Consider the following 25465-nt stretch of genomic DNA (forward strand, 5'->3'; position numbering starts at 1 on the left):
TTGAAGGGCACCAAACTGATGCCAGTAGGATCGCTCCTGTATAGGGTGTCTCACAACCCCCGTTGGAGGGTCTCACCCAGTTGGGTGGCACAGAAAAGAGGACCCATTTAACAAAGCGCTTTGATGACAACTTGGTGGAGGGGGTGTGCTTTGCTGGGGAGAAACCCACTCATCTGGGCTGCCTGGATTCCTCAGAACTACCAGGAAGAAAGGGTAAGTCTGCTGGTCCGCAGAGACTGCGGCCACCCCTCTCACTAGGGGCTCAGGCTCTGGAAGATCTGGGTTGGGTCCCTGAGCCTCTGGCTGAAGTTGTTGGAGTTCCTGCCGGGAAACCCCACCCAGTGAGAAAGGATGGATCAGGGTCAGGCCTGAAGAGGTGTTCTGCCTGCAGTCTGCCACAGCCCGGTGTGTTTGAATGGTGGGGAACACCTCTAGGGGCCAAGCCGTCCAGCCTCCCTGGCTCCAGCAGGGAAAAAGCACAGCCTGGAGCTATGGAGATGGATGCCACCCTTCCCCCACCCAGGGAGCTGTGTTAGGCAGTTAAGAGTCCCAGAGCTGGCTGCTGTCCCTCCCTCAAGGAGCTCAAAAGGCTTAGACAGCAGGCAGCCACAGCTGTGGTGCTGGTCACCCCTCCCCCCAGGAGCTCAGCAGGCTTAAGCAGGAAGCTGAAAGGCTGTTGAGAATCTGCTCAGCTCCAGGGTTGAAACCCTAGGCCCTGGTGATATGGGTTCGTGAGTGGGATCTTCTGATTCATGGGTTGCACAGTTCCATGGAAAAAGCACCATTTCCCAGGCTGGGTAGCACATTCACTCACCGCCTCCCTTGGCTGGGGAGTGGGGGCTTCCCTGCCCCGTGTGGCTCTCAGGTGGGCTGTCACACCACACTGCTCTTCCTTCCTCTCCATGGATCATGCCAGCCACCTCGCCAATTTCTTGTACTAAATCTCTTTCTATACATATACTTTCTACTGGTCCTGTTTCTCTGGAGAACCCTAATACAGTTCGATTTAAGTGTTAGTTCTATTGCCCAATCTGTGAACTTGGACAAGTCAGTTTAACTCTCTGAGCCTCTGTTTTCCCACCTATAAAATGGAGATTATGGAAACACTTATGTCACAAGATTACTGTTTGATTGAGGCAAGGTAGACTGAGTAACTCTCTTTACCTGTATTTTACAAGAACTATGTGTCTTTTAAGGCATTTCCTCCTTCCTACCACAGCCACCCTCAGTCACTGGGAACAAGTATCTACAGATGTACCTGTGCCCCTATCTCAAAAAATGGAACCAGGTGCACTCTACTCCACTTGGTGAAGGTTCTTCCTTCTGATCCATTTGAAAATCATATGAAGGTTGTTTCCGTATCATTGGCATGATTCTTTTTTTTTTTTTTTTTTTTTTTTTTTTTTTTTTTTTTTGAGACGGAGTCTCGCTCTGTCGCCCAGGCTGGAGTGCAGTGGCCCGAACTCAGCTCACTGCAAGCTCCGCCTCCTGGGTTCACGCCATTCTCCTGCCTCAGCCTCCCGAGTAGCTGGGACTACAGGCGCCCGCCATCACGCCCGGCTAATTTTTTCTATTTGTAGTAGAGACGGGGTTTCACCGTGTTAGCTAGGATGGTCTCGATCTCCTGACCTCGTGATCCGCCTGCCTCGGCCTCCCAAAGTGCTGGGATTACAGGCGTGAGCCACCGCGCCCGGCCCGGCATGATTCTTAAGGATGAATTTAGAAGAGTTAAATATTCAAACTTTAGCAAGTTTTTATCTTTTGGAATTTTTGTTTTGTTTTTTGAATTTGAAACATTAAAGAAAACAATTATTGGGGATCAAAAAAATGTTATTTCCCTGCCAAACCATATGCATTAAAATTGTTTCTATCAATGGAAACAGTCCAAGAATTTGAAAAACAAATGCCAGCGAAAACACACAAAATTAAGTTGGCAATTTCTTCTTTTTGATTTTTTTTAAAAAAGAAACCATAAACTAGAAGACATAGAGTTTTCTTTTTAAAATGAAATTCTCATCTTCCAGCAGGAGCCATTCTTTTCACAAATCAATGCTTACTGCTAAAAAGAGAAAGCTTAATGGATGAACGTTGTGGTAAAAGCGAAGGCCCCTCCGAACACATTTTAAAAGGAAATTACAATTCAGTAAATTCTCCTTCCCCTCTTGTTCTGTTTGTATTTCCATTCTGTGCTGTTGCTAATTTGAAAAGCCAGATTTTCACTCCACCCCTCATTCTGTTCAACTTTGCAACCTGGATAAGTCTTTCTCACACAAAAGACTTTATGTTGTGGGACAAGAGGTTCTGGATCCTGGATTTAAAGTCTAATTTGGAGCCTTCCTGTGTCAAATTCATTCACCTCTGCAAACACATTGTAATAAAATAGTGACGGTCTGATTAATCTACAACCGTTCAAATGTATCTGGAGAAGCAAGTGCTTTTCCCTTAGGCTCAGATTGGCATAAGGGCACAAATATTGTCCTAAAGCAGTAATAAAGATCCTTTCCTATTAAAACGAACAAGTCAACAAAAATGTCCCTGTGTCTCAATGAAAATATCCCTCTAGAAGATGTTTATCAAAAGTTATTCACAGAATTATACGGTCATCCCTCTGTATCTGCAGGGGATTTGTTCCAGGACCCACTGCCCTCATAGCAAAATCTGTAGATGTTCAAGCCTCTGATTTAAATCGTACAGTATTTGCATATAACCTATGCACATCCTCCTGTATACTTTAAACCATCTCAAGATTACTTATAATACCTAATACAATGTAAATACTATGTAAATTGTTGTAATACTATATTTATTGTTATATATACTTATGCGTATACATATGTAATATATATATTGTTTTATATTTTCAATCCATTGTTAGTTGAATCTGTGGATATGGAACCCAAAGATATGTAAGGTCATCCGTACTAACTACTATAATCAATTTCACTAATGTGAAATCATAAAATTTACTAAGATTGTTTAAAACAGTATGCTCAACCTGTGTTATCCATGGCATTATTACTTAATAAATGTGCAAATAATAATAGGTGCTGGTATTAATTACCTTTGAAAAATGCTAATCCCCTCTTAAAGTGTCATATATTACATAGTATATTAAACGAACTGAGAAATTCTTCAGTAAAGAAATTTAATCTTATTCTCCAAGATTGTTCTAGACTTACTTGACTACAGACCTCTTTTTTTCATAAAAGTATGTCTTAACAGATGTGAGATTAGAAATCTTTGCAGAGCAGTTTGAAAAATGTTGGTTGAGTATCTCAACCTACCATATCATTCACCTCACCCTGGCACACATATGTGCATGCACACACACACATACACATATCAGTATCATAATTGCTCCTTTTAGAGGCACTCACTTTTCTCTAATACAGCTCTCCAAAACTAGCTTCCTCTCACCATCAAAACATGTTTATCTTCTGTATACATTCCTAGGATCCTGCTTTCTGCTAACAGGCAACTTATCTGACCAGCTATTTGAAAACTTGAAGGTAAAAATGAGAGCTCTGGAATGAGAATACCTAGATTTAAATTAGAGTTTCATAATTTATGAACAGTATGATCTTGGGCAAGTTACTTGACCTCACTAAGCCTTAACTTTCTGCTCTATACATTAAGCATGATAATGGTGCTTATTTCATTAAGTCACTGTGATGTTTAAATGAGATGATTCCTACAGAAATGTGTCTGACACAAAGTGTTCAAAAACATTTTAAAGAAACAAATATATACATGAATTATAACAATTAATCTCATGTGGGGCATTTTTCCTTCTGCTTTAGAAATGTTTCCTTTAGATAAGGTTGTTGTGTAAATCCTTCAAGGGAAGCCTGTGAGCCTTGATAACAAGACCACACCAGACAAACTATTTGGTCCCAACTGCCCAGCTCCATCTCATGCCTCCCTCCCTCTGGCTGTCTGTGCCAGTCTCAATGAACCTCTTTCAGTTCTTGAAACAGGGCTATACTTTGTCTTTTGCACATGCTGTTCCCTCTGCCTGAAACACTCTTCCTCACTGCTGCCTTGCTTTGACGTAATCAGGCTTTTGGCTGAAATGATATTTCCTCTAAGAAGTTTTCTTGATACCACCTCCCCACTGGACTAGTATAGTTACCCCATGTGCTTCTCCTCTAATAATATTCATCACACTTGATTGTAACATTATCTGCCTCCTCAGCTTTAGGGACTGACTCTGTGTTTTTCTCTCTCTCTTCTCCTCTCCCCACAGCCCCCGCCACAATTTATCACAGAACAGAACATACTGGTGGTTTTATGAATACCTAGCTGGTACAGGAATCTTTACTCAACCCTCCAATCCCACCCTCCATTTTGCACATACCACGAATGTATGTCTTCCACATATAAGTCTTACGCAACCCTAACAGGGGAAGCCCTTATGATGTCTGAGGAAAACTTTTTTCATGTGCCAGGTAAAAGGGAGCTTAGAATCTGATATATTACAAATTAACTTAAAGAAAATAAGGAAGCATGACTTTAATACAAAGTAAATTCTGCCACAAAGGTAATAGGATTTCCATTTTGAGGATGCAGCTTAGAGAAGTAAAGCAACTTCCCATAATCGCACAACTAGTAAATGACAGAGCTGGAATCTAAATCTTGGACTTTCTAACTCTTAAGCAAGCTCCCTTCAATTTTCACAACACCATCCTGTCTGCTTTAGATACCATGCCAATCAAAAATAGGATACCCAGAAAAATGTTCTGAATATAGACATCTCAAGACATATGGGGTGCAGCAGTGCCAGCAGACCAATGCCAAGCAGCATCCATAGATAAGAGAGATTAGCACTGCATGCAAGCAGAAGTCTCCTCCAGGATGAATTCTTAGCAGGCATAGGAATTCTGTGTTCCATAGTGCCCTTTCAGCATGACAACTTGGAAGGATGGGAAAAGCCCAGACTTTGAATCAATCTTCAATTTTAATCATTGCTCTGCTACTTTAACGTTGTGTGATTGTGGCCTGGTCACTTGCCCTTTCTGAACCTCAATATTTTAATCTATAAAGTAGGCATAATTCTACCTATTTGTCAAGGATAATGTGAGAATCCAGTAACAACCTGTGTAAAACTGCCTAACACAGCTCTGGAGCCCATCGGATACTCCCTCTGTTCCCTTCTCTTTGACCAGTGGTTTCTGATAAGAGAAAGCTATCTTCTTGAGCAAACACTACCTTTCCTTATGGATAATCTCCCTGTTCACTGATGCCACCATAAGGACTAGCTCTGGGTGTTGGTATCTTGGCCCTGGGAAGAGGTGGGGAGGTTGACAGAGGAAGTCAGTGGATCCCTTTTCCAAGTTGGCTTTGGACCCATGGACCAGAGATAACAAGGAGTTCTGTGCAAAGAGAACACATTGGAAGCCCGTGTGCTCTGATGTGGGATAAAGCTGGGTCATGCTATTTGAAGTGGCCTCCAGATTGTGAAACTCAACCCTGCTCATCCTCCCCACAAACATCCTGGTGGCTGTGTGGTCGTGGACAGCTATCATTACAGCATTTATCCATCTCTGGCCTCAGTCCTCCCAAGGCCATCTGAAAACCAAACTCCTAGCAAGGATCAAATGGAAAGGACAATAAGTTTGAACCCAGAAGATGGAAATGGGAGGCTTGGTAGAAACCCAAAAAAAGGAACAACCAGGAGCTACTCTCATTTAATGCTCTTTCTACTGAAGGAGTATCTTTGTCACTGCAGTTCTCCAGGGCAATCTAATAAAGTCTCTGTAAAAGAATCTGGCTCTACGCATAGGCTGCCTATTGATTTCATCAGTAGTTCTTTAAAGGGTTCAATTAAGGGTAAGAAGGAAAGCAAAGCAAAGTTGTGTCTAAAGAGTGGGGAAACCCAGACCCAAAAAATGTGAAGCTGGAATTTTTCAGCCCTTCTAAAATGTGATAAGGATCAGAGTGTAAGAGAGGCAATCAATTATGTCATTAGGACAGGTCACAAAAGGGAGAAAGAGAAGAAACACAGAAAATTATTGACAAGTGCATGAAGACAGAGCCTAACAAAGATGGTGCTTTCTCAGTCCTCCAGGAAAATAATACATCTTTTCTCCTCAATATTCATATCTTCCTCATTTTAAAAAAATTATAGCCAGCCAATTCCTATTGACTGTCATTATTCTTTTATTTAATCAAAATGTGTGCTTGGATATTAGTTTTAGACCCTGTGCTAGACAGGTGGAAAAAAAGGTGAACAAAAATAAACACAGTCTTGCTCTCAGAAGATTCAAAATTTAATTGGAAAGATAGACATTAATCAAATAATCATTTCCATTAATGTTTGATTACAAACTGATACATAAGTGTTCAGGAGGAAGAGAACTTGGTGATATGAGAGGGAAATTGACCTACACTAGATAGGGGCACCATTGAAAGCTTCCCTAAGTAAGTTACTCATGAGTTGATGTCAAAAATATGAATAAAAAAGCAAAAGTGTACCAAAATAGGAATGAATAAGGAAGATACTGGGTGATGCACCAAATTACAGGAAGACCGGAGGGAGGAATAAACTCAGAAAATGTCAGTAATCAAGAGAAGCTGGCAGCAGAAACTCTCCTGGACTTGCTCCCAAGCACATAGCCACTCCTGCTCCACGATGTGGCTGCTGAGGCCAGTAATTAAGTCCCATTGTCCCTTTGACTTTTTGTCACTAAGTCAAGATACAAAGCCTGGAGTGGAAACTCCCAGCTGTACAAACCTAGGTCAGGTGCCCAAGAGATAGGCTTCCCTCCTTTTGAGTCACATAATAGGAGTTCCCAAAACCAGGAAGAGGAGTGGAACACTGGATGACAAAAAGAAAAAGAAAAAGAAAACCTCTATCATGGGGGAGAGGGGGAGAAAGCCATGGCAGAGAGTGAGAACTGCATGCACAGTAGCCCTTGCCTAAGTGTAGAGACACTAAGAGAGATAGAGATAGAAGAGGCTGAAATCCAGGCAGAGTCATACTGATTCAGTTCTTGCAAAGCTCATAAGATTTGGGTCTTTACCTTGAGGCAATAAGAAATCATTGATGACTTTATCAGCAGAAGAAAAGCATATTCAACTGCATTTTGGAAAGATAATTCAGAATACAGGAGAGAGAACAGACAGTGGGGGCACAAGAGCAAATGGGGAGCAGTCCACATTTGTAGATACCGTGATGTGTAGATAGTAGACACCGTGATGTGTATCCCAGGTCCCCACTTCAGGACTGAGGCACATCTCCCCAGCTACAGAACTGTTGGTTGCTGACAACTCACAGTTAAATCCCTTTTTGAGACTAGCCCTTGGCGTAAGGAAGCTGCCACAGGGAGGCTATGTCCCTCCCTGGAGACAGCTGGCATCAGATGACTAATCAGCATTGCTACAAAGGCTTTATTTGAGGTGGCTCTAAAGGGCTATCTGAGCTCCAGAGCTCCCTGTGGGATCAGCTGAGGTCTCATGGCAACTGCATCACTGTTTCAGTTCTCCTCCTGCCCAATCCTGCTACCCTCACTCCTCATCATTAGTGACTCCTGAAACAGTCCTCAGTAATCTTTCTGCATACAAATCTCCATCTCAATGTTTTTTTTCTCAGGAATCTCGATCCGAGACAGCATGACAATCAGAAGACTATAGGAGCCTAGCAATGAAAACAGGGTAGCCTCGACTATGGTAGAAGTGGATACTGGGGAGAGAAGTGTGCTGATTAAACTTTTCAAGGCCCAAGGACCTGAGAATCATATGAGAGAAGAGACCATTTGCAGAGTTAAGGAAAGAAACTCACCCCTTCCTAGATTAGACGCTTCTAACTTCCCTAGTGGTTGAATGGAAGAGAACAGTCATTCCTTCACACACTGGCCCAAACACAATTTCAAACCTTATCCCCATTCTAATAACCACTAATGCTCCTGCTGCAGTCGGCATCTGCCATAGTGTATGATGTGTTGGGAGCTGGCTGCCTCCAGAGCTGAGACTCTTAAGACTGGAGCAGCTGTTACAGGTCTGGCTCTCCTGCCTGATTCTTTGTAGCCATATCACTAAATTTCCAACAGTCAGTTCATTTTATGACCTTTTTCCCCCTTCTTTTTGTAATGCTGCTACCGCCCAGTGCAGAGGCTGCCAAGAGGGTTGATTCCAAACACAGGGCTTTTAAAAGGTGACAGATGAGATGATGTCATGGCATGGAAGGTAAAAAGCCCCCTTCTTCCTCCAGAGTGGTTTAACCAATAAAATTAATTTGCCTGTTTACAATTTAAAATAAAGACAAGATGGTTTAATTTTTCAATAAAAAGTTTTGGCAGGAAGGAAGGGAGTTATTAGCATGCTGATCAGGTTGAGGGGGAAACCAAATGTAGACAGATCATCCTGAAGCCACACTGAAGGGCCTCACCTCTCTCCTTCTGTCTGCTGGTTGCAGAGGGAGCTGCCATGATGCAGCTCTAGCTAAGGGACAAATGGGCAGGCAGCATAAGAGCTGGCAGGAGCTGGTAGAAGCTGTGGGCATTGCACAGTTGGCCCGCTTGAGCCATTAAGAGAAGTGACCAGTTCAGAACCATTCTCAAAAGACATTCCAGGGCTTAGCAATGACAATCCCCCGTCAGCCTCCCTCTCTGTAGCTGAGGCCCAGCTCTCTTTGCCATTTGTGGCAACCACCAAACAGATGAACTTTGCAAAGCCTCATGAATTCCTGGCAGCTCTTCTGCAGTGCTTCCGTCTCTTGCTCTTTCTCCCCAACTGGCTACAGATGGATCGGCATTTCCTCCATAGCTAGGATGGCAGAACCAAGTCCCAAAGGGGCAATTTCATTATCTCACCCTCTGCTTCCACCTTCCAGCCTCCCCATGACCCACCATTCAAAAGAATGACTATAGCTCTCCACTGGAGGATGACGTTGACATTGAATCTGTATTCAAAGTTGGAGAAACTTAAAAAATTCCAAAGATTTCTAAGGACTTTTGAAAGACTCTGCTTACTCCTAATAGCCCATGTTTTACCAGGGTATAATTAATACTTGCAAGATTATAAGATTCTGTTTTACAAAGTGCTCTTGCATACATTATCACATGTGATACACATATGATTATCCCATTTTCTAGGTAAGCAAACTGATGATCATGGGGAAGGTGAGGAGGGTAACAATATTTTTTTGAGACTAATTTATGCATTAGAAGCTATGTGGAAGCTCTACCCCATAACTCAGCTAAATCTTCACAATCAGCCCTGAAAGGTAGGAAATTATATCCCATTTACAAATGAGGAGATGGAGACAGAATTTACATGATCACCCAAAATCACGTAACTGGCCTTGGATTTGTAGTCAAGCCAGGTTACCTTCAAATACTTTCCCTGCACTGGCTGCAGGTTTACTTTATTTTCCTGGCAGATGGATAAATCTGTCTGGTCCATTCATTCCTCAGCTGCCCTTCCAAGCTAGAATGTCTAGCAAACTCTCTCCCCAGTGAACCTATTTTTGTGCACCTGTTAAAAAACGCAAAATGCCTTCAATACACCTCGAAAGACAAGTTACACCACAGTTCTCATCTTCATTCAGCATCCAAACAGGGAATAAATCCAATACTGCCATCACCATCATTGCCATCTCCATTACCCTAACATTATCATTATCATTATCATCATTATCTTCATCAAATCCTGTCTTTGGAGCTCCCTCAAGCACTTCGCCTTCCTTAGGGGGCATTTTTTAGAGGACAAAACAGACACAGCCCTTGCTTTTGACTTGCATTTTGCAGTAATGTTCAGTGAGAATTTAGTCTCTAGAGCTAGTGGAATTAATGAACAGTTACGATCAGTGACTAAAGAAAATTCAATGGTTGAACCAAAGTAATAGGAATCTGTTTACAAGACAACCATCATAAATAGCATAAAATGAATATGCTTCTCAAAAAAGGAATTAACATTTAACTACTGTACATTTTCTGTCTATTAACTAAACATCTCTACAAATGGCTTGTGGAATGGACAATTTATTCCCACCCTTTGGGTTTTCAACACTAATGGTGGAAGTGAGAAGAGGAAAATGCTTGATGTATCAGCAAAATAACCATTCCATCAAGGTTCAGAAGCGTTCTGTAAGGATGGGATAACAACAGAGAGCTGGATGTATCCCTTTCTCCACAGTCCCCCTCACCACCCCTACATTCACTTTGCAGAACAGAAGGACTTCCAGGAAATGTGGACAAGTGCCTGGCATTCCCAACAAGGCCAGCTGTTTCCCAACACCTAGTAGAGTTCCTGCTGCACCACACACATATAATACGTATGTGTTAAGTTAATTAATGACCAAACTCACCTCTTCTAATTGCTCTGATAAAAAGTCTCTTTGCCATTATTTCTCATTGTATATTGCAACTTTCACTTTTTTCCACCCAAAATAGAAGCAACTCTGATATATGTTATAGAGTCAATAGTAATCACTTTCCCATGTTCAATCTTATCATATCATTAGCATTCTGAAAATAGAGGCAGTTACTTCGTATTTGTTCCACCTCTTCAAACCCCCAAAGCACTTTTTTCTTTCTCTCCAATGCTGCTTGTTATCAGTTTTCTTTTCCCCAACTCACTGTGAGTTGGAAGACAGGGATCCTACCTGGTAGCATCCTCAGCTACTTGCTCAGGAGCATGTTCGTAGTGAGTGCTTAATGAAAGCTTTTTATTTCTGAATGGAATCAAACGTTGTTTTTTCTCTGGAAACCTAGACTATTTCTCTCTTTGGGGCATTTGAGATGGTCCTTCCCAGAAACAGAGAGATGGCCTCAATGACTGTGGACTGATCCTTCCCTCCAGAGGTTCCCAAGATTCTGCTCACCCCATCATTAGTGAGTCAAGGGTGAGGGAAAGCCAACTCTGCAATCCATTCGTCTGGGTTTTAAGAATATAAGTGATAACCCTGCAAGCTAAATTAATGGAGCCTATGCCTCAGTGATGACTTATATGCATCATGGGGCCGAAATACAGAAACAAGGCCATTCACGAGACTCTGTGGTTTAGTGGGGAAGAGTGAGGTCTGGAAAGCGGGGCGGGGGAGCTGATTAGCACCATTTCATTAACTTACAGAAAACCATTAGCGTTCAACTTATGGACAAAAAGTTCCCTCTTGGCTCAACTAATTCATTTTCCAGGTCAGGCTTTCCTGTGTGTGTCTGAGTGCACGTGCGCTGGGATGTGTGGGAGTCATTCTTTTTTCTGCTGCATGGTTGATGTGTGCATGTGTCTGGGACTCATTACATGACTGAAAATGTAAGCAGCTGGAAATTCATGGGACAAAAAGGCAGAGCTCATTACCAGGAACATTAGAGACATGGCCTATGGGGAGGTAAATTGTTTAATGTTAAATTCATAGAATTATTTGGCCTTTGACCCTGATGACCACCCTCTTAGACATAATTGTCTCTACTTTGGGCTTTTTACCACCCCAATGCTTGTTGGTTCTCTTCTTGTCATTCAGCTCCCTTCTTATTCAAATCATAGATCTCAAACCATCTGAAGAATATGAATGTATCCCAAATTTCTATAACACTCTTCTTGTCTAACTGCCTAATTTTATTGGATGAGCTCATTCACCCCCATTATATTCCAAGATTAGATGCAATTCCCAAATTATATCTCCAGTCCCGACCTTCTTCTAGGCTCCAGACTGATTATGTAAGCTCTCAAGTTCATTTCTTCTCTTGTTTCTATGTCAGCTGATGGCACCAGCATACACTCAAGTTTCTCAAGATGGGGCCTCAGATCTGTCTTCCATTCTTCCTGCCTCCATCTTCACTCTCAATCTGTGGTCAAGTGAAACTGATTTTCTACTATGAATTATGTTTTTGTCTAAAAAATGCTCATCATATTCCAGGTCCTGCCTTAAGAGCTTTGCAACTCTGTGAGGAAGGTACTACAACTGTGTGCATTTTAGAGAGAAAGAAATGGAGATATTGAGGGGTTAAGGAACTTGCTAAAGGTCACATAGTTTAAAAATGACAGAGCTGGGAAAACCCAGGTGGCTGGGTTCAGCATCCCCATTCTTGAATCCTGTTCTCTGCTGCCCGTATATATCCAATTCCACTGCCTGGTCAAGTCATTGTCTTTCAATTAATAGCCATCTCTTTATTTTCCTCCTGCACAGCAGATTTTTCTTTCTAAATCACCAACCTCTTTTCTATTATCTCTAATCTAATCTGACTTAAGTAGATCTGATCTCTACTAATTAAAATCCAAACCTTCCAGAACCTCTGAGGCCCTTCAGAATACATCCCTGACTCAACCCCAACCTCATGTCCTGCTACTCTTTATCCAAACACCCTGCCTCTGCCCCCTCCCTCCTCTGGCCTTCCCTTAATCTAATAATAATTACGCTAGCATCAAAGTATTGAGTGTCTAGGATGTATCAGTCTTAGTAATAGGCACTTTATATATTCTCACTCATTATCATAGCAACCCTACAACGTAAGTATTTGTCATATCCTCTTTTTGCCAATGAGGAAACTTGCACTCTGAAAAATTAAAACTAATCTAAGGCCTCTTTGGAAGCGAGTGGTTGAGTCAGGATTTGAATATAAGTTCTGAATACTTTTACACTGTTGGTGGGAGAGTAAATTAGTTCAACCATTGTGGAAGACAGTATGGAGATTCCTCAAGAATCTAGAACTAGAAATACCACTTGACCCAGCAATCTTATTACTGGGTATATACGCAAAGGAATATAAATCATTCTACTATAAAGGCACATGCACATGTTTGTTTATTGCAGCACTATGTACAATAGCAAAAACACAGAACCAACCCAAATGCCCATCAATGATAGGCTGGAAAAGGAAAATGTGGCACATATACAACGTGCAATACTATGCAGCCATAAAAAGGAATAAGATCATGTCCTTTGCAGGGACTTGGATGAAGCTGGAAGTCATTCTCCTCAGCAAACTAACACAGGAACAAAAAAACCAAACACCGCATGTCCTCACTCACAAGTGGGAGTTGAAGATTGAGAACACGTGGATACAGAGAGGGGAACAACACACACCAGGGCCTGTTGGGGGTGGGGGTGAGGTAAAGGAACTTAGAGGATGAGTCAATAGGTGCAGCAAGCCACCATGGCACATGTATACCTATGTAACAAACCTGCATCTTCTGCACGTGTTTCCCATTTTTTAAAGAAGAAAAAATAGGTTCCAAATTCACACGCTTTTTCCTATTCAATCAATAAATAGATGTAAAAGTATACCAATAAATCTTAGAGTTATTTTCTGGGTTGCAAACGTGCCGTTTGACAATATTGCTGTGCGTGTACCTGGGAAATGCTCCTCAGCATTCCTTAGGATATTTACAAAAGGTGGTGGTAGGAGTGAGGGGTGGAGAGAGGACTATTGAGTTGCAGCTGACTTGATCAGGGAGAGCCAGTGCACTTGGCCACCTGGCTGCACTCAACTCAAACAATCAGGAACTCCAATCCCAAAGAAGCATTAGGTAATCATCATCAGAAAACAAACAAACAAGAGAGTAGCCCATCATATAGCCTGAGCCTTGTAGCTTAAATGAAGGGATGGAAGGTTCATCAGACTCAAAACTTGGCAGCCAGAAACAAGTAAAAATGGTTTTGTTAGAAGTTCCCCTGAAATTCTCTTTTGGCTCCTGCTGTGCAAAGGAAGGAGAACACCTGGCTCCCACAAATTGTGCAAACTATCCCCACATCATAAAGTGAAGGGAAGTAAGACAGCAAGCCTCATAAAGTGTATGTTGGGCCGCTGAGCCTCCCGCTGCCACCCTGATCGATCAGCCAAGTTATCCACATCACCAACACTAGAGGGCACTCTGCCTTCTAGCAGACAAATGTGTGTGCCTGGGCCCTGAGGTTGGGGATTATGTTGTCCACACACAAGATCTCTACTCAGTCCCAATGCAGATCACCCCGATTTATATTTTCTAGTGGGGTACAAGGTGTTATAGCAGACGGGACTTCTTGCTAAGTACAAGAAATAAATGTTTTTCTCCCCAACTGTCATGTCAACTTTTTGCCTGAATCTCAATTCCCTATAAGGGGATGAACACAAACGAATGCACGTGGTGAAAACTCACCTCAGGCCTCCATATTTTGATCCTGAAATGGAGAGTCCTATTTTTCCCAGTCTTGAGGTCTATCCTCAGAGAAAACCTCCCTGGCCACTTATTGCCCTGGCCATAGTCCTCTAACCAGGACTGCTAATTAGAAAAAGTGACTAGAGGTTAAAAAAAAAAAGTTTCATTTCATTGAGGCTGTTATAACACAATATCATAAACTGAGTGGCTTATAAACAAAGAAATGTAATCCTCACAGATCTGGAAGCCGGGAAATCCAATATTAAGGAAGAGTCATGTATGATGAGGACCTGCTCTCTGACTCAAAGAAGGTGACTTATTGCTGCATCCTCACATGGTAGAAGAGGAAAGTGGTCTCTCTGAGTTTTGTTTTATGAAGACTCCAATGACCTCTCAAAGGTCTCACCTCCAGATACCATCACTTTGGAGAGTTAAGATTTCAACATTTGAATTTGGAAGGAACATAAACATTCAAACAATAGCAGAAGAGAATGAATGAACTTAACAGGATGCTAGCTATATGTTACACAGGTTACTTTGGTCGGGGTGATGGTTTTGAACATATATCTTCTTAATCTTTACAGTAGGTCAAAGAGGTCAACGGCACAGTTCCATTTTACAGATGATAAAACTGAGGTTCAGAGAGATTAAAGAACATGTCTGGGTACAGCATAGATATGAATAACAATGAGAATTCAAATAGAAAAATAATTCCAAAGGCCATGCTTTAGGCTAGAGGTTAGCAAACTATGGCCAATGGGTCAAATGCAGCTTACCACCTGATTTTGTATTAATGTTTTGCTACAACACTGCCATGCCAATTTGTTTATGTAATTGTCTATGCCTATTTTTATACCACAACAGTAGAGTTGCATAGTTGTGACAGAGACTCTACGGCCCCCAAAGCCTAAAATATTTACCCTGTGGCCTTTTACAGAAAGTTCGCCAAACTCTGCTTTAGGCATATGTGATTTGAGGCACAAAGAAAAGCCCTAACTTTAAATTTTTTCATAATAGTGCCTAAAATTTTACTTCTACTTCTTTGAGATCAGTATCACCCTAGGACACTATCAGATTTGAGGCATTGAAGCAGAATTATACATCTGCATCATAATTTCTGAATACCTTAAATAGTAATAGGGTTTAGAGCTTGGAAGGAATTGAGGGTTCTGGGAGATTAATTTCAAAACTTCTCATCTGTACAACTGGCAAAGAAGAGGTTCTAAATTTAAAGGACTGTATCACTAAGTACCGTGACATGTTTGGGCTCAAGCAACTTTGCTGTAGGACTGAACTTAACTGAGCGAAACACAGTGGGGCACTCCTGCCCATTTCGTAAGAGTGTCATGAATCCTGGGTTTTCCAGCAGCACTGAGAATTCAGAGGAGCTCTGGGTTCCTGGATCAATGCTATTCCAGGGTCTCCAGATCCACCAGCACTGAAAACGTGGTGGAGAACTAGTAGATTTCTTGCTCCACTCACATCTAAAGGGAGTTTCTCAGAGAAGTTGGAACAGATTCATAGCTAGAAACAGCATCTCTGTGGAATTTCCTGGAACTGAGGCTGAGCACTTCCTGCATAGCTAGTGAAGCAGCAAGAAGACAAGAGGATAATCTAAGAGTACGCTTTAGGAATTATCGGAAATACTTTGAATAGGGAAACTATGAAAACCTACACTTCTAGCTCTTTAAGATTTAGCAACTGAGGCTCAGTGCCATTGAAACTAGGTTTTTTAATTTTAATCAAACCATATTTGTACTCACAAGCTGGCAAAGCTAAAAAGCTTTAGCTTCTGTATCAGTCAACTGGAACAATGAGACTTACACCACCACCACCCCCTCCAGGAGTTAGAAAGTAAATTATTTTCAAGGCACTTAGCATTTTTCTCTGTCAGGTGGCTCTGACAGGTAGGTTAAGCATCTTTTCACTCACTATGCATCTGTAATAATAGGGACCTATAATTCTCCGTTACTCTACCATAGAAACAGCTCCAACATGTGTAAGCCAAGCTGTCCTCCGTCCTGCATCTTGTCTCTTTCTTATAGTAGTGCAACAGTTACAGCTTTTGTAGCTAATTAGATTTTAATTTTAATCCCAGCCATTATCTTTAATGGTTATGTCATGTCAGCTTGAACAATTTATTTAGCTCCTCCAAATGACTATTTCTTAATCTAAAAGATGGGCAATAAAATATCTACGTCACAATGAGATGGGGTATGTAAATTGTGTTGTATGTTGTCTTCTGGTTGCTCAATAATATGTCTTCTGCTCAAAATACCAGAATGAATCATTTTTCTTCTGATGGTGAAGGAGACATGCATCATCCGCCTCTTTCTTCAGGCATATCTGCCTTCTGACTACCTCTAACCCATTTCAGTTCTCAGGCCTGGGTCAGTGACTGGGAGGGTTCTGTGTCATCTCCCTACTGTTTCTATCTCCTTACCTGTCTGTCTCTTTCACTTCCAGGGTTTCTTCTTTTTTTTTTTTTTTTTTTTCCAGAATTTTAGGAGGGAGGATTTACTCATAAACCAGCAAGTGCACTGTCTACAAAATGACATCATGATAGATTTCATCAGTCTTAGATTTACACGAGGCAAAAAATGAAATAAAATCATCAATGTCAGGCATCAACAGTAGCCCATAGGTGATACCAAGACTCAGGATAGTCAGAAGACATGGCCCCTGTGTTCTCCCCTTTCACATGTGGTTAGTTCCTAGGTTATGCTAATGGTGGTGTAATGATGAGGATGGTGTGGCAACCATTTGTGAAGTTTCTGTTATATATCACATATTGTATTTGCCCTTTACAGAGGGAGTCTTAATCCTCTACAACTCTATATAATGGCTATGATGCTCATTTCATAAGAGGGCCCTGGGGTTGACTTGCCCAACAGCTCATAAGTAGCTGAGCCAGGATCCAAATTCAGTTCTGACTCTAAAATCCATGCTCTCTCCTCTCTGTAATACTGCCTCTTAGAGGCAGGCTTACCACATCTTTCTTCTGCTTCATTTGCCCTCCCTTCCTTCTTTATTTCTTCACTCTTATTTCTTTCCTTAAAAAACTAAAACGTTTTAAAACCTCATTTTTTCCGTTTCCCTTTCTTCCTAAGAAACACATTTGAGAAATCATCTTTAATAATATCAAATCATTTTTATTGGCGCTCTGCAAAAATGATAGTGGTGTCACACCAGGCACTCTGAAAGGCTGGTATATTATAGAGGGAAACTGCTCAAACTGCAGCTTCATGCTGTGGTGCTGTTCACAACTACTTCTTCATCTGCTACCCTGGGGCTATGAATGACAACCCGTCAAAGTTCTTAGGAAGTTAAAGCTAGGAGGGAAAAAGAGGTCTAGATTCACATTCACTTATTTAACCAATGTATATTAAACTTGAACTATCCTTGAGACTCTGTACTAGGCACCGGGGATACAACGGTAATGAAGCCTTGATATCTGCCCTCATGGCACATATAATCTAGTGTGAAAATACAAACAAGGGCCTGGGCGTGGTGGCTCATGCCTGTAATCTCAGCACTTTGGGAGGCCAAGGTGGGCGGATCACAAGGCCAAGAGATCAAGACCATCCTGGCCAACATGGTGAAATTCCGTCTCTACTAAAAATATAAAAATTAGCTGGGCATGGTGACATGTACCTGTAGTCCCAGCTACTTGGGAGGCTGAGACAGGAGAATTCCTTGAACCCTGGAGGCAAACGTTGCAGTGAGCCGAGATCACGTGCCACTGCACTCCAGCCTGGCAATAGAGCAAGACTCCATCTCAAAAAAAAAAAAAAAAAAAAAGAAAAGAAAAGAAAATACAAACCAGTTAGTTAACTGGTAATTAATTAAAATATAGTGGATTGAGGGTCAAGATAGATTCATGGAGGGTGCTATGAGAGAAAAGGAAACATCTCATACATAGAATTTGGGTCAATGTCACAATCTCTTAGGATGACATTTAAACTGAGATATGAAGGATAAGTTCACATTAGTCAGGTATACTGGATAGCTTCCTTCTAATTGCCTCATGTTCTTGTCATTTGCTGAATAACAAACTAAATCCAGAAATTGGGAGATGGAATAGGGCTCTCCACTCATGAAAATAAGCTGATAAACCAGCTTACCAAGCTGAGCTCATCATAGCCTGATGCTATTGATTGTAAGAATCTGGGGGTTCAAGGAGGCTGGAGAACACACATAGTCTCCACATACGAGGAACTGAGTTAAACTGTCTTCCAGCTTAGTCATAGAATTTCCAGTATCTCCAATACCATCATGGGCTGAAAGTCCCAGGCCACCATTATAAATCTTGGTTTTAGTCTGGTGCATAAGAAACAGAATGGACGGTAACATAAACATGATACGTGGGGAAGAGTGATGACATAGAGAAACAACAAATCAAAGCCCACATAATGTTCAATTTAAATGAATCCAAAATACAGAATTCAAAAGGAATATGAAGTTAGATAATATTAAAGGGAGAAGTCTCTCTGCCCCCCAAAAATGAACTACATAATCATGAATTTACTGTGGAAATTTATATTTTAAAGACATTTGACAAAGAATTATAATAAATATGCTTAAGATGCTCAAAGAGATAAATGAAGAAATAAAAACTTTTAACATTTACAAATTTAAGAAGTACAAGTGGATATAAAAGAAAATCAGTCAGAAATCTTAGAAATAACGCATGTACTCAATGATACTTAAAAAGTCAACAAATGCAATAAATTACAGATTGACATGGTCAAAGAATTCATGAAATAGAAAATAGCACTAAGAAATTCATCCAGAGACAGTACAAAGATATAAGGAAATAAAGTGTAAAAGAGTAATTAAAAGACAGGAAGGAGAGTTTGGGAGACTCTAACATGTATCCACCAGAGTCCTAGCAGGAAAGAAAGAATTATTTTTACACACACACAGTTTTATACATATACATACATACATAAATATATATATATATGAGAGAATTTTCCAAAATTGAAGAATCCTAAGTTCTCAGATTTAAAGTACACTTTAAGTGACAAGAAGAATAAAATAAATCTTTATCTGAGCCCATTATAGTAAAATACAGATCATCAAGAGTAAAAAGAAAACCTTAGAAGTTATTGGAGAGGTTTTAGTTGACCCTAGCATAAAAGCAGCTTCCTGAATCCTAAACTCTATACATTTGACCAAAATGTCTTGAGCTCAACAAGAAGCTCAAACAAAACCAACATAAACCACCTCTTCAAAATTACTAGAAGATAGATAACACCACAAACCTGTAAGTAGGGGAAAAAAACCACCAAATTCCAATGAAGCTCTCATGGCCACTGAAACCTTGTAGGTTTAGAGGGTGACGAGTTGCCTTTGGGATCTCCAAGAGAGGGGTGTATAAGACTTAACATAAAACCCAGGTAAAAGTAACTACCAGAAAGAGAACATGCGAAGTCTAGGACTTGGTGGTTTATACTACTGGAAACAGAGAAGAAGCACGTAAGTGAGTGAAATGAGAAGTTCTACTGATATCTCTAAAAAGCATTTTGGGCAAAGAAGATAGAAAAAGACAGCTACCTGCTCAAAGATGTGGCATTAAAGCAACATAAGAAAATGGGAAGAAAAAAGTTAAGGGTCCTGCAGAAAAAAAGGGAAATACAAGTTACATGAACTCCTACTCTAATATCTTCACCAACAAAATGATTATTCATTAAAGAAACTGCCTTAAGTATTCTAGCACAAGAAAGTCATCTTCAGTAATGAGCCCTGTCAGTGAATTGCCTCGGAATATAAAAAAAACAAGAACTCAGACAAAGTCTATATAGAGCAACTGTAAAAAAAAAACAAAAAGAAAGAATTCTAATGCATATGTTTCAGTTGATGATAAACTCCCTCAAGAAAAGCAATGATGAGATAAAAGTGGAATCCAATATTGAAAATGTAATTTCCTCAATCATTTGTAGATATTAAAATATCTAAAGTCAGTAAATTTAAAAATGAAGAATAAAAGCAAAACTGGAAAAATACAATAAATAGTATTGAACTTCAGAAAGAAATTAAAGAAAAAATCTCAAAAATGAAGAAAAAAATTACAAAGTGTCTAAGAAAAATAAAATCAAGAGTCATTGAATAAAGACGAAAGAACAAAGAATGAACATGAGAAAATGGAGTAAAAAGAGAGAGAAAATGGTTGAAAAGGAAAGCAAAGAAAATTCAACAAATGTATAATTGAAGTCACTGAAAGGACATTCTTCTCTCTATATATAAATGTGTATATATATTATATATACATATATTACATATATATGTGTATGTATATTATATACATATATAATATATATATATAGTGTGTGTGTGTGTGTGTGTGTGTGTGTGTGTGTGTGTGTGTGTAATATCAGAAACTTTTCCAGAAATAAGAGAAAAAGAAAATCTACATACAAAAAGGGTTCACCTTGTATCTGGAAAAACTGACCTGGAATGATCAACTCTGAGATGGAGTCTAATAAAACTGAAGACTTAACTAATTATGATAAAGGTAACAAATTGCACAGGTATCAAATTTCTCAAGCAGAAACCTACAAAGGAAAACAAGAGTTAATAGTAATTTCAACAAACTCAAGGAGAGAAAGCAGGAGCCAAGGATTGTATATGAAACTAAGCTCTCCTGCAAGCAGCAAACCTACAGAAAGACAACTACAAATGTGCAAGAATTCAGGAAATGCTCTTCTTAGAAATGCTCTTCTTAGAAGCATTTCCTAAAGAATCTACTAGAACACAAGCTCCATGCAATCAAGACATGACTAGGAAAATTTAGACAAGGGACTAATAATGAGAGGTTAATACATTTAATCAAAGATTCAAGACTAAAATAAGGGTGGGGCATGGATGAGAGAATAGTATGTAAACATTCTATGTTTTGATAAAGTGTAAAAATGCAACTGAATATGAGAAAGAGAAAATTAAAATGGAATCATTGATCATTTAATAGGAAGTAGGAGTCAAATGGTATCATTTAAAACCAACATACAAGATAGTGAAAAGTTAACTAGGAAAAAAAGGGCACCATAAAATGTATAGACACAAAACTAATCATTACATTAAAAATACAAACTTTTCTAAATACTAAAAGACATTTACTAAAAGAACAGAGTGCTATACAAAGACTCTGTTGCATAAAGAAATATGACAGTGTTGAGACCAAGCATATTAGTCACATCAACAAATGTAACTAGGCTTAATTTGACTTTTCTTTTCTTTTTTTCAGACCAGGTCTCACACTACCTCCCAGGCTGGAGTGCACTGGCACCATCACTACTCACTGCAGCCTTGACCTCCCAGGCTCAAGCAATCCTCCCACCTCAGCCTCCTAAGTAGCTGGGATTACACATCATCATGCCTGGCTAATTTTATTTTTGTTTTTGTAGACACAGGATTTCACTATGTTGCCCAGGCTGGTCTCAAATTCCTGGACTCAAGCTATCCTCTCGCCTCAGCCTACCAAAGTGCTGGGATTACAAGTGTGAGCCACTGCACCTGGCCTCAGTTTACCAATAAAAGAAAATGATTTCAAATTGACTCAAAAGTAAAGCCCAACTCTGTGCCATACAAGAGAACATCTAAAATAATGTAACTCTAAGAGGTTTAAAATAAATCAATAGAAAAAGAGATTCAAAGGTAACAAATAAAAAAGAGAGCAGAGTGGCAAACCTAATATCAAAGTAGAATTCAATTAAAAAAGCATAAATGAGACAAAGCATATTTTATAACTAAAAGCCAAAATTTACAATTTTATATATATACATATATATAATCACAGACATATATATATATGTATGTATATCTCACAACAACTACCTATATAAAGCAAAACTACAGGAGATGCAAAAGAGGTAGAAAAAAATGCAAAATCATCGGAGACTTTAACATGTTCTCAGTACATGTTTGAGTTTACAATATTTAGGTAGTTCTAGCAGGGTGAAAGAATGCAATCAATAGTGTAGATCTTAATAATACATATATAACAACTCACCCTGATAATAAAGAATATAACTTCTCAAGAACAGGAAGCATTCATAATAATTGATCATACATTCTTTTGCAAAGACAATGTTGGTAACTTCCATAAAGTAGAAAAATTACAAAAATACTCTCTGATCACAATGCAATATAACTAGAAATTTAAATTGACACCAAAAACCAAAATATGCTTTCACCAGAAAAAGGAAATTTCAAATGAACACTTTTTGAGTAAGTGGAAAAATACAAACAGGAATTATAGAATTTCTATAAAAATAATGCTAATAAAAATACTATATATCAGAATCAATGAGATATATTTATAAAGGATGATTAGAGTAAAATTCTTAGCTTTGAAAACTTATATCAATAACATCTAAAAATGTAAATAAATTAAATACCCAGCTGAGAAATTAGGAAAGGACAACAAAGAAAACTAAAGGAAAACACAGGAAAGAAATAATAAAGATAAAAATGAAAGTTATTGATGAGGTAGAGAGAAAAAAGCAAATTCATAAATAAAAATTCTAGTTTTTTTAATGTAAAAACAAAATAGACAAATTGCTAGCCAATTTAATGAAGAAAAGGAAAGAAAATACAGAAATATAGAATGAGAAATGACAAGGGATAAATATTAACACAGAGGAAGATTTTAAATCATGAAATTAATTTGCATATACGTATGTAAAAAATTAGAGAGCTAGATGAAATGCATAATTTTCTATTAATATTTAATTTACCAAATTTACTTGAGTAGAAATAGAAAGATTAAATGATCCATTTCTGAGGAAGAAATGGCAAAAACAATGAAGGATCCATCCAACAAAAAAGCACAAGTCCAGGTGGTTTCACAAGGGAAATGTTACTAAAACTTTAGCAGTCACCAGATAAGCCTGAAGGTACGTCAATTGTCTCAGAGAATAGAAAATGGAAGAGAACTTTCAGATCCCTTTAATAAGGCAATTATAATATTTATATCTAAACCTGATAAAAATAGCACCAAAAAAAGATAATTACAGACTAATAGAACATAGGATTATTGGTGGACAAATCCTAAATAAAATATCTTCAAGTAAACTTCAACAGCACATTATGAACACACCATGACCAAGCAGAATTTATGTTAGAAATGCAGGAATTGTGCATTATTAAGAAATTGATTAAAAGAATTCAACAGATTAATAGGTTTAAAAAGAAAAATTTTATAATTATCTTCAAATATGTTGAAAAGACATTTAACAGAGTCAAACACCAATCTTAATGAAAATAGTTAAGATTATAGGAATGGATATCATTTTCTAATCTTGATAAAATATATACAGATACGTCAGTCCTAAAGCTAACATCTTACTTAATGGAGAAACATTAGAGATGTTCTAACAAGAGTGAGGAACAAGGCTAGCATGATCCTTACCCCTATTACATTTGACAATATATATTGGGGATATTAGCCCATAAAATTAGAGAAGAGCAAAAAGTTAAAATCATAAGAATTGGAAAAGAAGTAAAACTATTGCTATTTGCAGATAAAATTATGATATGCCTCAAAACCCTTAGAGAATATAATAAACTAATTTAACAAATTTTTTTAAATCAGTAAACTAATATGCTATAAAATTAACATCTAAAAATTAATAGCCTCCATATGCACAAATAATCATCAAGCAGGTGTTACATAATGGAAAAGAAATCCTATTTATAACAGCAAATGTATAAAATGAAATAAACTTAGTAAGAAATATAGAAAACCTATATGAAGAAAACTTTTTTTTTAAAAAAGGCAAAAAGTACATTTGAACAAATGGGAAGATATTATTTATTTGGGTATAGGAAAACTGCTTTGGACTGCGTGTTTGTGTGGTGTCCCCCTCAAATTGTATGTTGACACCCTAATTACCAATGTGGAGGAGAGGCCTTTGGGAGGTGGTTAGGCTTAGAGGAGGTCAGGACTCCTCTGATGAGTAGGTCCTTACAAAAAGAGAAAGAGACTTAAGATCTCCCTCCATCCTTGCATGAGGAAAAGGCTGTGTGAGAAAATAACTAAGAAGCATGCCCTCCCTAAGAACCTGACCATGCTGGCACCCATATCTTGAACTTCCAGCCTCCAAAACATGAGGAATAAATGGTTGTTTAAGCCATTCTATGTCAGTTTGTTATAGCAGCCCAAACTAAGACAGTATCTCAGTTGAGCAATCCCAGCTGATGGTACATGGAATAGAAGCAACCCTTCCCACAAAGCCATGCCCAAATTGCAGATTTGTACTCAGATCTTGATTTCTAAATACCATTCCCCACCAGGAGAAATGGCTGATTTCTGGGCTGGGGCAAACAAAGTAAAGATGAGCCTAAAATATATTGTTATGCCAGAAAGTAAACGAACACTAAAAAATATAAAAGCAGAACTATGTTATAAGGATACATGAGTCACTTGGAAAAAGCTCCAACTGGCCAAATGTGGGGGATTTGATCATTGAAATAAATAAGGATAGCAATACATTACAACCTATTAATAAAATTGAACTCATTAATCCACACTGTAAATAAACAAGCAAGCAAATAAACAAATACATTAAGAGAAAACTCATTCCTATAATAGAATTCTGACTTATAAAAATATATGGAAAAAGTATGAATTTTGAAAACCACCTTTTTGTAATCATCATAGTAAGAACTGATCCTGGCTAGAATCATCATAGATGTTAAATCTGAGGAACAGAAGAGTTTGATGGGAAGAGAGCACATCCCAAAGTATCTGCCCACATTAAATTACTAAGTACCAAAGGAAAAATAATAACTATATGGTGGAGAAACTGAACAATGCCTAAATCAAATGATCAAAATTGACATCATCTATAAAGGAGAAACAGACATGATGTCACTTCATAATATCTTGACAATAACATAATATCATTTATCTAGTAGTGCTTTCAAAAGTTATAACCCTGATTCTAAACGTGAGGAAATGTTGGAAAAATCACATTTAGATACATATTATTAAATAAACAGCCTGTATTTTTTAATGCCAATGGTAGGAAAGACAATGAAAAGCCAAGAAACTGTCTCAGATTAAAGACTAAAAGTCATAACTAAAAGCAACACCTGATCCTAAACCGGATCGTACAAGAGAAAAACCAAAATTGCTTCCTATAAAAAAAGTAATGGGATAATCAACAAAAGTGGAATAGGATTGTAGATCAAAGTAATCGAAGTTAAATTTCCTGATTGTAATGGCAAAGGTCACTTCTGATGAGTAGAATGTAAGACCGGATCCCTATTCTCAAAGACTCTCTATTCTAATTGAGAAATGGAAACTACCACATGTAACAATCAAAGAATAATACAAAAATTGGTGGCAAATTATGACAACAGAAAGTGATCAACTGAACCAGTG

At 38.8% G+C, this 25465-nt stretch overlaps 1 pseudogene; it reads right to left on the bottom strand.

Annotated features, from left to right (window-relative positions):
• Positions 1-9694, bottom strand: part of LOC129398685 (peptidyl-prolyl cis-trans isomerase A-like) — a 64404-nt pseudogene extending 54710 nt beyond the window's left edge.
• Positions 9695-25465: the final 15771 nt, after the last annotated feature.

The sequence above is a fragment of the Pan paniscus genome, chromosome 11 (genome assembly GCF_029289425.2).
Source record: "Pan paniscus chromosome 11, NHGRI_mPanPan1-v2.0_pri, whole genome shotgun sequence".
Lineage (NCBI taxonomy): Eukaryota > Metazoa > Chordata > Mammalia > Primates > Hominidae > Pan > Pan paniscus.